A 6,000-nucleotide genomic window follows, 5' to 3' on the forward strand; every position below is an offset into this window, starting at 1 on the left:
ATTTTTAATTAGGGATTAAATTGAGAAATGTAAAAATTTTGTGGTAGAAATGTGAAATAAATAAAAAATATGGGCTACTATGATAATGAGAGAAATTCGACTAGCATGGGTAGGTATCTAATTGCATGAATTTGTATTTTTATGAGCTAAGGACTAAATTGTAAAGATGTTGAAATATTAGGGGTAAAAGTGTAATTTTTCCATAATATGATTTTTGGGCTAACTTGAATAGGATGATAATTGAATAAGTTAAATTTGATATTATATAGATCAAGAAAAATAAAGTTCGAATCTAGATCGGGGAAAACATAAAGTATTGGACTAGTCGATCCATTTCATCATTTTTGCGATTGAGGTAAGTTCATATGTTAATAAGCATTAATATAATTGTGTTTTAAATGCTTTATTATTAACCTTACCGATACGTTCGACGAAGATTCGGTAATGTGAAATCCCGGTTGATCCCTAGGAATAGATTAGAATACGAATGATGTGTTGGATTTTGTCCGTACGTCCTACCTGTGGCTGAGTTATCCGACATGTGTTGTAGATTCTTTCAGCTTGTGTGAGTAGCACCTTGTAGCTACGTCATGACCATCAGCTTGTGTGAGTAGACCCGTTGATAGCTCGAGAGTGAGCATGATATGAAATTGAGATAGCTTCGGCTATGTATTTGGCACTTAGAGTGCGAGATTCCAGAGTTTCCGATATTATTCCAAATGGTTCAATAGGTATATCAAGGATATGGATGAGTATGAGATTGATACGAGTTGATACAGGTATGTACATGAACCGTACAAGCACTGAATCGATGAAACTTGTGAATTTCATATCTAACCCCTGTGAATGAATAAGTGATAAGTTTGTGGATCAATATGAGTTATATTATGATATATTTAATTGTTTAAATTGTGCATGTATGGTAAGTTGAGTTTATTACTATACGAACTTACCGAGCTTTATTATAACAGCTCATTTTTCAGTGAAATCAGAACAGTGGTTTCGGGACCACAAATCTCCAAAAATAAAGTTTATTTTTATTTTATAATATGGTTCGTGTTATGATAGACATGTCATGTGAAAATTTTGATATGAAAATTTTATTGATTAAGTGCTTAATTACGAGAAGGACTAAATTGCATAAAATGCAAAAGTTGAATTCTAGTAGCTATAAGGATTAAATAGCTATGGAATTAAAATCTAGAGGTCCTTATATGGTAATTAGACCATTAAAGAAAAGTATGTAGATTTTTGTGACTCATCCATGGAAAAATTAGAAAAGAGTAGGGACAAAATTGGAAATTGAAATAATTAATTAATTAAAAGATGATAAAAAGAAATATCATCTTATTTTGTCATCTTCAACCCCAAAATTGTATAAAAACCCTAGGAAAGAGAGAAAAAACTTTTAAGGCTTAATTAGGTAAGTTTCATTGTCCCGTTTTTAGTAATTTTGATATTTTTGAAACCGGGATAGCTTAAACTATCTATTTGGGGAACTAATTTGAAAAGTTATCAAAGTATGGAAAATGGGTCATGGATGTATATGCTAAAAATTAGAAATTTATGGTAGAAAATGAAAGGTTTTTGATAGATAAACAACTTTTACAAAGTGATTTTTGATGAAAACATGATTTAGGGACTAAAATGTAAACTTGTGAAATTGAAGAAAATTTTTGAATTTTTATGAATACATGTGCTATAAATTTTGTAATGGGATTTTGGTTAGGCTTGGAATAGGGAGTAAATTGCACAAGTTTCATTTTTTGAGTCTAGGGACGAAATTAGAATTTATGGAAAAGTTAGGGGAAAATGGCAATTTTGCCTAGGATGTAAAATGAGTCCAAATAAATATGAAATATGTGAAATTGATGATTAAAGCTATTTATATAAATCCGGACAACACCAATTTGAGGTTGGGCTGAGGAAAAGAAAAGTTTTTAGATTAGTAGATTTTATACACGAACAAGTGTCAAGGTAAGTTCATGTTACTTAATCGAGTATGTAATTATGTTAATTGAATGTAATGCTTCTATGTAATATGAATTTTATTGAAATGCATTACTTGAATGCTATAAAGGACAATTTAATACATGCTTGAAATGGTGAGAAAGGGTTAAGTCCCGATTGAATATTAAATTCTGATGAATATATATACTTTCCCGAAATGGATGAGGTCCTGCATTTGTTACGGACGGGATTTAGCTCGGATATTGACCTTATTATAGAAAGGATTTAGCCCGGACGGGTAATCCTGATATAATACCTCTTGAGTATACGTTATGATTAGGGTTTAGCCTAGATTGGTAATCCTAATTGAGCTCTATTAAGCATACATTACATAAAGGATTTAGCCTAGACTGGTAATCCTGTTATACGATATGTGGCTCAGAGTGTGTTCCTTGATTAAGTGCCCTAATGGGTACTCTTGAATAAGAATTGACAGATTATTGAATCGTACTCCTCGAGTGTATTACTTGAACATCTATCAGAATTTCAATGATTCAACAGACACGACTCTTGACATGGCATGAGAATTATGAGATGAAATGATAATGACTTGAAAGAATATTGCATGATGGGTTTATCTATGTTTACTTGATTGATAAATAGATTTTGGTAACTAACATGTTTGATTGGATGCATGTGTTTAGGAAATTTTGCTAATGGATGGAAAAACATGATATTGTATGCTTAGATTTAATAAACGGGATTGGTAAGTTTAGTTTCCGTTATATGAAATTACTAAGCATGTAGTGTTTAACTTATTAAGCATGTAGTGCTTACTCTGTTTTATTTTCCCTGTTTTATAGTGCTTAGAAACTCGTGAAGGTTGGAGATCATTGCTGCATCGTCACACTATCATCTAGCTTATTTTGGGTATACTTAGTAAAATCATTTTGGTATAATGGCATGTATAGGACAACTTGACCATTAGTGGCTTGATAATATGATGCTTGTAATCTAGCCATTAGAATGGCTAGTAATAGTTGTTTTGATATACTTGTAATGTCATGTTATGGTAGCTAAATTTATGTTAAGTAGTTGATCAAATCATGTTTAACACATGGATTGAACTAAGGTAAGATTGTAAACATGTAAACATGTAATGGTATGCCATGATGAATGATGGAGTCTGTTTAATTTAAATGCTTGAAATGGTTGATATTAGATGTGTGTTTCAAGTGCAGGTCATGGGTGTGACTTTGGGTGAGAAATGAAGCTAGAAATGGCTTTATTTTGTCCACTCGGCTTGATACACGGGTGTGTGGTTAGGTTGTATGTCTCTTGCACCTTAATTTTGAGAAACAAAATGCTCAGAATTGAGCACACGGGCAGAGACAAGGGCGTGTGTCTCAGCTGTGTGTGCTACACAGCCTAAGGCATGTGTCTTGGCTGTGTGAAACCTGCACCTAATTTCAAATTAAATTAATTAACCACACGGCCTAGCACACAGGCGTGTGGCATGGTTGTGTGCACAAGTCAGAGAGTTACACATGGTCGAACATTCCCTGTAGCACGAGTGTGTTCCAAGGTCACACGGGCGTGTCCCTTGAACCACATAGTCGTGTGAGCCCTTAGCTTGGAAAATTTTTGAAATGTCGTGAAAAATTCTTGGAGCTCCTGATTAAGTCCTAACTCGATTCTAATGCTCGAATTGGGCGTCGAGGGTCTAATCAAGGGACGTTTTGAATGATATCAGTTAATAAATAGTAATTTACAAGAATTATCTGAAAATTGTTTTGAAAGTTTCAGTAATACTATAAAACCCTATTCTGACAACAGATACGGGTTAGGGGTGTTACATTTATAGCTTACTTTATTTACTTTTCCGTGTTTCATAGTGATTATCAAAGCTTGCTCAAATTTGGGAGTCGCCAGAGATCTCATTACACTATCAAGCTATCACTTTGATACTTTTGAACTTATGTATTTGGTTATATGGCATGTATAAGAGTTATGGTCATTATGGTTTATAGTTTGGTAATAGATTTAGCCATTAGATTTGGCTTGTAAATGTTAAATGTTTGCTTATGTGTATAGCCATGTGACTTTGCTTATTTTGGTATGCTTGGTGAGGTATATATATATGTGCAAATTGCCTTTGTTATATGATTGGTAATTTATAGGTAAATGCTTGTTGTGAATTGGTATGTTAAGCATTAAATGGTTGAATTTTGAGATATGGCATGTATGTGATTTTAGGTAATAAAATACATATATGAAGTGACTATTTATGTGATTTGAGAATGTGAGATTGGTATGAATTGAATGGCTTATTGTGATATTTGAGTGTCTTGTAGTTCTTGGTATGGAATTAGAATGAATTAGGCTTGGTTGAGATTGGTTTGATTGCCTATTTATGCCATGTTATATGCCATTTGATTTGTGTAGGTGAATGCAAATTTGGGTGAGAAAAATGGCTTGGTAAATAGCCAATTTTTATCCACTCGGGCAGAGACACGAGCGTGTGTCTCAACCGTGTGTGACACACAGTCAGGTGACACGGTCGTGTGTCCACTAGTGTTTAATTAGAAACCAAGTTAGTATGCTCTACACGGCCCAGCACACGCGCATGTGACTTGGCCGTGTAGCATAAGTCAGTATACCCTACAGTTTTGGCATGGCCTAGCACACGGCCTGGCACATGGGCGTGTGTAGCCATTTCTAAAGGCACACAGGCTAGTCTCACGGGCGTATGTGTTAGCCGTGTAACCCAAGTTAGAGAGTTACACGGGGTCAGACATGGGCTGGGACACGGCCATGTGATCCCATTTCGAATGTCCACACGACCTATGACATGGTCATGTGTCCCCTGTATTTTGTAAAATTTTTTAAGTTTTCCAAAAAATTTTAAAGTTATCGATTTAGTCTCGAACCACTTCTAATGCATGATTTGAGCCTCGTAGGCTCGTATTAGGGATGATATGAATGATTGTGAATGATTTTTATTTGGAATGGAAAAATGTATGTGAAATGTATGATTATTTATGAAATAAGTCCGGTAATGCTTCGTAATCCTATTCTGGCGACGAATACAGGTTAGGGGTGTTCTATTTATTAGTATCAGAGCTACAACTTAGTCGATTCTAGGACTAACGTAGCGTATGTGAGAGTCTAGCTATACATGCCATATACAACCTGTGATAATGTAATATCTCCTGACAGTTTAAATTCTGTTTTCAGATAGTAATGGATTCCAATCGAGCAGTGGCTGATGACGTTGAGAGTAATGTGCTAGCCTCCGATCATGGAGTAACGTAATATGAGTCGAGACCTGTATCGAGTAGTCAGGGAGAAGAGGCCAAAGAAGCCTTCTTCCAAATGATGAACGAATGGTCCACTGAGTCTGTTTAAACTAATTCGGCTACTCAGAAACCTCCACCCCCACCTATTCCCCAATCGGTTCCCGTAGTTCCTCAAGGTCTGGAACCTTTACGGTTGAGTAAGCCGCCTGTGGTTAAATGTAACGCCCCTTACCCGTGTTCCACATCGAAACAGGGTACGAGGTATTACCAGCTCATAATATATATCATTAAACGAAACCGAAACAGAAATATGTCATTCAAATAGATAATGTATCATTATAACATATGTCTTGAACAATATTAGCCAACTTCAATGGCTTATACAAAATAATTTGTTAAATAATGTAACCAATATTTTAAACCTAGGCAATTATGACACGTAACAAAATAACGAAGCCTACTATACATGCCATAATTCAAAAGAAATGTTTAGTTCAAATACCCAAAAGTATTGATAGTGTTGCAGATCTTCAACGATCCTTAACTCCCGAGCAATGCCGGATGACACTATAAGAAAAAAGAGAGAAAAAAAAGTAAGCTTATATAGCTTAGTAAGTAAGTATATAAATAATAATTAAAGAATCAAATATGTTTACACATTAACTCAAGTGTATCTACTTTTAATTTCAATATTTACTCCACTTTGATTGAGCTGTCTCTCCTGCGTCATGTTTACTAAATAAATCATAAC

The sequence above is a fragment of the Gossypium arboreum genome, chromosome 8, assembly GCF_025698485.1.
Source record: "Gossypium arboreum isolate Shixiya-1 chromosome 8, ASM2569848v2, whole genome shotgun sequence".
Lineage (NCBI taxonomy): Eukaryota > Viridiplantae > Streptophyta > Magnoliopsida > Malvales > Malvaceae > Gossypium > Gossypium arboreum.